Source organism: Eubalaena glacialis, chromosome 18, assembly GCF_028564815.1.
Source record: "Eubalaena glacialis isolate mEubGla1 chromosome 18, mEubGla1.1.hap2.+ XY, whole genome shotgun sequence".
In the NCBI taxonomy this organism is placed as follows: Eukaryota; Metazoa; Chordata; class Mammalia; order Artiodactyla; family Balaenidae; genus Eubalaena; species Eubalaena glacialis.
In genome coordinates, this window is record NC_083733.1 from 69,983,504 (window position 1) to 69,993,373 (window position 9,870).

Consider the following 9,870-nt stretch of genomic DNA (forward strand, 5'->3'; position numbering starts at 1 on the left):
GAGAGCTCCCAGCTCCCTCAGTGGGGAAAGTCCACACCACAGCCTGCAAGGCAGCCAGGTCAGCCCTGAGCTCACTGTCCACAGCTTTCTTCCTCTCTGCCTTACTCAGCTCCAGCCACACTCGTCCTCTCCCTGGTGCTCACATGCATGATATGCTCCCATGTCAGGGCCTTTGCACATGCTGTTCCCCCCTTGTCTGGAATACGTTTCCGTCAGATATCTGCCCAGCTCATTCCTTATCCTCTTTAAGTCTTTATTCATACCTGGCACATACTAGGTACTTAATGAATATTCATTGACTGAAAACCAGTCAGTTGAATTGCTGGTCCCAATTTTTCACTGCCCTCCTTGAAGAAGGATTACATATCCTTACATGTTGCTAGTGACTTGCAAAGCCTCCCTGTGCAAGTGGGAAGGAGGCATATATATGTGATATATATGTATATGTATACACACACACACACATATATGTCTATATATATATATTATTATATATATATATTATATATATATAATAATATATATATAATTATATATATTATATATATATATTATTATTATACACATATATATTTGTATAATTTTATTTGTATAATATTATTATTATACACATATATATTTGTATAATTATTTATATTTTTTCCAGGTTTGGAAACTGGATTCAAAAACAAAGAGTTAGCCAGAAATCAGGGCATTTCTCTTAGAATCATATGCTGTCCTGAAAATAGAAAGATTCACAAAGGCTTAACTACATCCCTCCACATTTGGCAGAGACCAGGAATGTGAAGCTCACTTAAAGAAGCAGCAGGAGAACCAGAAGAGAGGGGTGGAACACATGGCCCTTGAGAAAACACTGATTCAGGACAGAGGCGGCAAGAATAATACATTTTGGGGAAAAGTTAATTAGAACTCAGTCCTTCCTTCTTCCACTATATAATGACATCAGAGAAGTCATACTCAAGAGAGATCATTCTAATATGTTGAGTGTACAGAAGTCTGAACAGAGCTCAACCCTTATAACCATGAGCAAATTCACTCAGGAGACAAATCTTACAAATGTGTTGAGTGTGGGAGAGCCTTTACTGAGAAAGATTGTCTTTCAGTACATTTTAGAACTCATATAGGAGAAAAATTCTATAAATGTATAGGCACAAATTATCCCTTACTCAGTATGAGAGAATTTATACTTATGAGACACTTCATATTTGCAGTGAATTCAGGAGCTTATTTTGAAGGTGTGATTGCTTTATGTTACATCCAAGGATCTATAAAGGAAAGAAACCCTACAATGTAATCATTCAGGGAAAAGTTTCGTGCTTTTCTCAGTTACTCAACATCACAGCACACACACTGCAGAAAAACCTATGGATATATTCATTGTGGGAAAAGCTTTAAACATAGCTCAGCACTTATGATGCTACATCAGAGAACTCATACTGGGAAAACCCTACACATGTAAATGGTGTGGAAGAGCCTTCAGGAGGTGTTCTCACTTTATCCAACACAAGAGGACTCATACTGGAGAACATTTTGAATACAGGCAATGTTGGCAGGCTTTCGACTATGGCTTTCACATTATTTGACACCAGGAAATTCATATAGATTAGAGAAACTCATTGAACATAATATGGAAAAGCTATTGGTTGGAATTCCATGTGATTTGATATCAGAAATAAGCCACAAAGGAGGCAGAATCCACAAGTTAGTTCTGACCCATAAACAGGTACCTGAATGTAATAAGACTCTGCACTTGTAACTCCCTGCAGTCACAGGTAATGAGGTATGAGCAGTTATGCTCTGCATATGCCCTTGATTTCCCATAGAACGTCATTTAATGGGACTTGGGGTCTAGGCCTGATGGACAATGTCTCATAGAAATGACTGCCATAGATAATAAAATGTAAATGTTTCAATGACAACAGCATATTTTTTACATCATATAAAAATCAGAGAACCACCAAATTTGAAGTGTCATGCAGAGATCATTTATCTTATAGTATCATAGGGATCAATATATGTACAATTTTATAGTAGTCACAGAAGAGAGCTGAAAAATATGCCAACCATTTCTTTCTTGCATAGTCCTGTCACGTCAAACAAATTACAGACTTTTATAAAAACTCACGAATGTTTCACAAGTGGCATTCCACTACTAACTTTAAGAGATGTATCATAAAGAGTTGCCTGCATCTTCATGTTTCTAGGGGCATAGTCAGTGTTCAGGCAGGACTAAAAATACATACTACACACAAAACTACGAGAACTCATCAATGAATTCTGTAAAGTTGCAGGATACAAAATTAATATACAGAAATCTGTTGCGTTTCTATACACTAACAATGAACTATCAGAAAGATAAATTAAGAAAATAATCCCATTTACAATTGAATCAAAAAGAATAAAATAACTAGGAATAAATCTAACTAAGGAGGTAAAAGGCCGCACTGGGAAAACTATAAGACATTGATGAAAGAAACTGAAGATGACACAAACAGATGGAAAGATATACTGTGCTCATGAATTGGAAGAATTTATATTGTTAAAATGACCATATTACTCAAGGTAATCTACAGATTCAATGTGATCCCTATCAAAATACCAATGGCATTTTTCACAGAACTAGAACAAATAATTCTAAAATATGTATGGAAACACAAAAGACCCCAAATAGCCAAAACAATCTTGAGAAAGAAGAATAAATCTGGAGGTAGCATGCTCCCTAATTTAAATCTATACTGCAAAGCTACAATAATCAAAACAGTATGGTACAGGCACAAAAACAGATATATAGATCAATGGAATAGAATAGAAAGACCAGAAATGAACCCACACTTATATGGGCAATTAATCTACAACAAGGGAGGCAAGTATATACAATGGGGAAAAAGATGGCCTCTTCAATGAATCGTGTTGGGAAAACTGGACAGCTACATACAAAAGAATCAAACTGGACTACTTTCTCACACCATGCACAAAAATATATTCATAGTGGATTAAAGACTTAAACGTAAGACCTGAAACCATAAAACTTATAGAAAAAGCCATAAGCAGTACACATTTTGACAATGGTCTTAGTAATTTTTTTTTTTTTTTTTGCTATGTCTCTTCAGGCAAGGGAAACAAAAGCAAAAATAAACAAATGGGACTATGTCAAACTGAAAAGCTTTTGCACAGCAAAGGAAACTATCAACAAAATGAAAAGGCTGCCAACTGAATGGGAGAAGATATTTATAAGTGATATATATGATAAGGGATTAATATTCAAAATATTAAAAGATCTCATAGAGCTCAACATCAAAAAAACAAACCGATTTTTAAAAGGGCAGAGGATCTGAATAGACATTTTTTCAAAGGAGACATACAGATGGTCAACAGGCACATGAAAAATGCTCAACATCACTAATCACCAGGGAAACGCAAATCAAAACCACAATGAGATATCACCCCACACCTGTCAGAATGACTATTATCAAAAAGACAACAAATAACAAGTGTTGGCAAGGATGTGGAGAAAAGGGAACCCTTATCCACTGTTGATGGGAATGTAAATTGATGCAGGCACTGTGGAAAACAGTATGGAGGTGCCTCAAAAAATTAAATCAGGGAATTCCCTGGCAGTCCAGTGGTTAGGACTTCGCACTTTCACTGCTGTGACCCAGGTTCAATCCCTGGTCAGAGAACTAATATCCCACAAGCCACGCAGCACTACCAAAAAAAAAGAAAAAAATTAAATTGAACTACCATATTATCTAGCAATTTTACTCCTGCGTATTTATACAAAGAAAATAAAAACACTAATTTGAAAAGATATACGCACCCCTATGTTCACTGCAGCATTATTTACAATAGACAAGATATGGAAGAAAAACTAGTGCCCATCAGTAGATCAGTGGATAAAGAAGATGTGGTATATATACCACAATGAAATATTACTCAGCCGTGAAAGAATGAAATCTTGCCATTTGCGACAACATGGATGGACCTAGAGGTATTATGCTAAGTGAAATAAGTCAGACAGAGAAAGACAAATACAGCATGATTTCACTTATATTTGGAATCTAAAAAACAACAACAAAAAAGAACAAACATAACAAAACAGAAAGAGTCACAGATTCAGAGAACAGGTGATTGCCAAAGGGGAGAAGGGTGGGAGGAGGAGAGAAATAGGTGAGAGGGATTAAGAGGTACAAACTTCCAGTTGCCAAATAAGTGAGTCATAGGTATAAAATGTACAGTGTGGAGAATATAGTCAATAATTATGTAATATCTTTGTACGGTGACAGATGGTAACTAGACTTACCATGGTGATCGTTTTCAAACATATAGATATATCAAATCACTATGTTGTGTATCAGGAACTAACATAGTATTGTATCGTAGGTCAATTATACTTCAAAACAACCAACCAAATAAACTTATAGAAAAAAAGATCAGATTTGTGGTTACGGGTGGGGGGGGTGGGAGGGGGAATTGGATGAAGGCAGTCAGATGGTACAACATGATAAATATACTTAATGCTGCTGTATGCTATATAAGATGTTAAGAGAATAAATCCTGAGTTCTCATCACAAGTAAAAAATTTTTTTTCTATTTATTTAATTTTGTATCAATGTGAGACAATCGATGTTCACTAAACTTACTGTGATAATCATTTCACGATGCATGTAAGTTAAATCATTATGTTGTACGCCTTAAACTTATACAGTGCTGGATGTCAATTATATCTCAATAAAACTGGAAGGAAAAAAAATAAAATGTTTATTTTAAAAAAGACATACCACAGCCTAGTGAAGTGTCCGTACTCCAAGGGTGATACTGGGACTGGGAGCAACCTCACCCATAGCTGCTCAAAAGGGTATATGGTTCTGGGGAAGGGATGAAGGGAAATGTCCCACACAGGAACTCTGAAGACCTTCCTCTCCCTCTCCCTTTATGAGAATCCTTTGAAAATCTGGTTTTCCTCCTAAACCCAAGGGAGAGCTCCTGCTCTTCCCTTATACTCCATGGAATACCACCTTTCCTTTCCAGCACTACCATCAAATCCTCCACCAAGGTCCCCATCTCCTTGCTGCTCCCTGGATGTTGAGACTTTGTTCAGTTCCAGATCTCTGCTGGTAGCAAGTCCAGAAACTTCCAGCACCAGCTGCTCTCAGATGGGGCATATGTCCTTACAACTCAACTTGAAGAGAGGCTTCTGGGGCAGATGAGCTTCACTCAAGCCGGCTTTTGTGCCAGCCACTGTGGAGGGGTCACCTACAGATGCCAAAATGCGAGCCACTCTTTTCCAGCTTTTGTCACAGCCAGGACACGGACACTTGTGTAAACCTGAGCCAACGGGGCCTGAGGAAGTCTACAAGAAAGAGTGCTTCTGAAGAGAATGTATTCCTTTGTTGAGGTAGGCAGAGTAATGGCTCCCCAAAGCTGCCCACATCCTAATGCCTGGAACCAGTGACTATGTTATCTTACAGGGCAAAAGGGGCTTCGCAGATGCAATTAAGTTAAGGATCTTGAGATGAGATTATCCTGGGCCCAATGTAATCACAATTGTCCTTGTTTTAAGAAGAGGCAGGAGAAGTCAGAGTCAGAGAAGGCAATGTGATGAGGAAGCAGAGGTCAGAGCCAGAGAGAGACTTATAGATGCTACACTGCTGGCTCTGGTGATGGAGAGAGAGGCCATGATCCAAGGACTGCAGGACGTCTCCAGAAGCTGGAAATGGCGAGGAAATTGATTCTCCCCTAGAGCCTCTAGAAGGAAGGCAGCCCTGCCAATATGTTGATTTTCGCCCAGAAAGACCCATGTTGGACTTCTGACCTTCAGAGCTGAGATGATAAATTCGTGCTGTTTTAAGCCACAAAGTTTGTGGTAATTTGTTACAGTGGCAAAGGAAACAAACACACTCCCTGACGGCTATATCTTCAGCCAAATGTTGTATGGCTTCATGTGATGCGTGAAACTGTGACAACCTCCTTGAGGCCATGAGGACACGAGCCTTGGGAATAAGCAAGACAATACACTGAGGAGAGCTGAGCAGAAGATGCGGAGCACCTGAAACCATCCCTGGAAGCCCTTGCTCTGGATTTCACACAACGAGATAGTGAATGGTGGCACATTCTGTTACTCGTGGCCCAAAAAAAAAAAAAAAAAAAAAACTCACATGATAACCCTTTCTTGCTCCCAACCATCTTCTGTTCTCAAGTCTCTTGTTTAATCATGCTGAGACACAAGTCAGGGACTCCTAGGAGCAGCCATCACAGGTAATAAGGTTCTGCAGGCTCAGGCTGACGCTTGCTTACCTGACTTAGAGTCACTCCTCGGGAGGTGGACACCCGACAAGGAGCAGAGACCCACTGTGGTCAGCAAGAAGGGCCAGCTGCAGCCTGAGAGGCACTGCCAAGGGGCTACAGAGGAGGCAAAGAAACATTCCAGAGTTCCAAGGATATGATGTGAAAACACACAGGACCAAGGGCATATGGTGGATTCATCAAATTACACATGCAGACATGGGTACACTCTCCCCCTCAGTCTTCATAGTCCTCTCTGTGTAGGAAAAAAAAAAAAAAAAAAAAAAAAAGGTGCTTGAAGAAAACCATACCTCCATTTTAAAAAAAAATTGTGCCAACTTGCTGAACAAGATGAATCCCCTGCCACCACACACACACACACAATTCTATGATTATTACTGCATGCTATTGATGGCTTTGAAGTCTAAATTTATTGGAAAGAAAAATAATTTTTTTGAACTAGTACTTTCTGAGGGCATTTCTCCTTAAGATGAGTTTGAATCCAACTTGATTGTTCTTGTGAAGATGGCAGTCAGTTCCTTCCCTCACATTTTAAAGAGGAAGGAAGTACAGAGCAAAGTCAACGGCCAGGCTCCCAAAGAGCCCACTGTAATCCCGTAATCCCATTTGCTGTTGTATTGAGCCTAGTGATGATTTGGGATTTATAGTTGGCCTTCCCAACCTGGAACATAATACTCATCTTCATTTATGCAATTTTACTTGTAATTCTTTCCAGAAACTTATCTTCCTGTAGGTTCCTTGCATTTCCCAACAAATTAATCTCAGACAGTTACGTCTTTATGCTTCTACTCTGAATCTCCTTTTCAATATACTTGTTAAGGTTATACAGATTTTGTGTGTACCTGTGTGTTGATTCATGTATCTTTCTTTCTTATTGTCTGGTTTATTACAATCTTAATGGATTTTTAAAAATTTCCAATTGGATTTTTAAAGTATTCTAATGTTATCTATTTTTTAAAATATTTATTTATTTATTTAGGCTGCACTGGGTCTTAGTTGTGGCATGTGGGAGCTTTGTTGCGGCATGTGGGCTCTTAGTTGCAGCATGCATGCAGGATCTAGTTCACTAACCAGGGATCGAACCTGGGCCCCCTGCACTGGGAGCGGGGTGTCTTACCCACTGGACCACCAGGGAAGTCCGTAATGTTATCTATTAATAGAAGCATTTTTATATTTTCTTTTCTAATAGTTACAGCTCTTACGTCTGGTTCCTATCTTTTTTGTGGTAACAAGGACATACAGAAATCTTAAACTTCAGATTGCTGAAAGCAGATATCCTTCTGTTCTGGATGTGTATATCAATCCATGGTTATTGAACAGAGGAGTGAATAAACAAGAGAATGAAGAAAGATGGGCGTCAATTTTCATCAGAGAGGAAAAGGTCAATTTCCTAAGGCAGAGAGAGATATTGAAATGGGTTGTATTCAGGACCAGCAGTATGCAGGTTGCTGGCTTATCCCTTGTCTACATCCTAGTGGCCAAAGGATGAGACACTCCTACACTTGATGATACCAAGAGGGAAAGTAGGAGCCTGGTCCTGGATGACACTGGTGGCAGCTTAACCAGTACCAGGAACCTCCTACTTGTAGACATTCATTTCAGTGAGGAAATGGTGTTTATTTATGGTAGTTGGATTTTCAGTTATTTACAGCTAAACACACCCTATAGGATACAGGGTACAAAGCTTTGAACTGGATTATTCCAAAGTCAGCTTACTGGTTTGTCCAGTATTCTGTGGACTTCCTACGCTCCTTTTTGAAACAGGTCACTTTCTGGAAGCTGTATGTGGTCTGTCTCGGCTCAGAGCTCAGGTTCTTCACCTTTCCCCCATGTGCTACATCCAGTCTGGATTATCGTGATTTTGAACTTATTCTTGACGTGTGGGAGAACAGGCGAAGAACAAATGTGTAGCAGTAATAAATAGACCCCAAAGCCTATTTTCAGGAAATAGTTATGATACTAATAATTTACAGGTAAAATGCTGATTAATTTATTCCTCCTTCTCCAACCTGAAGTTCTTAAGCTCTGAGGAGTTGAGAAGTGTCCTAGAGGCTCATGTTTTAAAGACAAAAATATACGTCTTTCTTCGTTTTCTGGTTTTTTAAATGACTTTTAAACACGTGTTCCCCTTCACATGGAACACTTTGAGATGCTATGTGTGATGAAATAATAACGGTGAATGGAGATCAAATTGTAGGTCCATGATTCAGTCGATTGAATGCCACCAGCTACCATAGTGATTTGGTCAATATATAGTTTTATATCTCTTATTCTTAGTCATACATTGTTTAAATTAAACCAATAGTGGACTACTGATTTTAAAAAGCATATGAAAGAATGTTAATATATTTCAACAATTCAGTACCTCAATAAACATGTTTGTCAGACTATACTAAGAGAGGAAAAGGGCAAATTAAATTTTGCAATTGAATGAAACGATTATTACTGCTAATCCAGCAATTTTCATAAATGATCCACAATGCCTTTTCTGCAGTTCTAAATTCTAAAACGTTTTCTAATGAAAAGCTTCTTTCTCTAACTTAGTGGGACTCCTCATATATTTTGATACAGATATACCCAGACGCTGCCCCAGACCTGTTGGGATGTTACATATTGCGCAGTGTATGCACCTTACTATACTGCTAAAATCCAAATGCTTGTGAATTCCAAAATACTTCTGGCCCTGAAGGCTTTGAACAAAGGATTAGGGTCCTGTATGCAAACAGGATGCATAACATTTTAGACATTTTACATGCATAATAGTTAACATTTGTTCAGAAATGTTTTTTTAATGTAATCAAATTACAGTAAATTAAATAGTATGCTTAATTTGCTAAATGAAAAAAGAACATGCAATTTATTAAAAGTTGTATTCAAGTGGGTTTCATGAATCAATCTCAAATAATATACTTATTTAAAAACACTTTTTAACCTAAAATCATGTTTTTATTCTATACCATACAAACAGAAAAAATTGAACTTCCAATAAGGCTTTCTTTCTTAAGATGTTAAGGCCTCCATCAAACTTGACGGTGAATCACTGGAAGCATCTCTAGTCACATCCAAAACAAAACAATAATATGGCTAATTAATTGCCCAGTCTCACTACCTAGGGCTATAGAACATCAATTTTTTTAAAGTCAAAGTATGGAAAAGAGGCCTAAATTATTTAATGAATGGGATGTTGTTTTATCAACAGCCAAGTAAAATCCAGGGAAGTGCTGTTAGAAGTAAAGACATCTGCATAGTCTCTAAATACTAATATGCAAAAGTCAACAGATATACTGTCTTAACTGAAACAAATAAGATGAACAACGTGCAGCCTGCACGTGGATATTCTCCACAGTGGCCATAGAAATGAACAACTCCTGGAACAAGTTTAGCATGCAGTGGACAGGATGATCCAAACAGAGGCACAGGGCTGCTGAAACCTGCTAGGAAACCCCAAGGAAGGGGAGAAAGAGTACACTGAGCCCTGGGTCAGAGTAGGATAAGAGAGCCCCAAGCACCAAGGAGGAGAGAGGACATCAGAGCCTGGGCCCTGGAACCTGAGGAAGATGAAAGGAC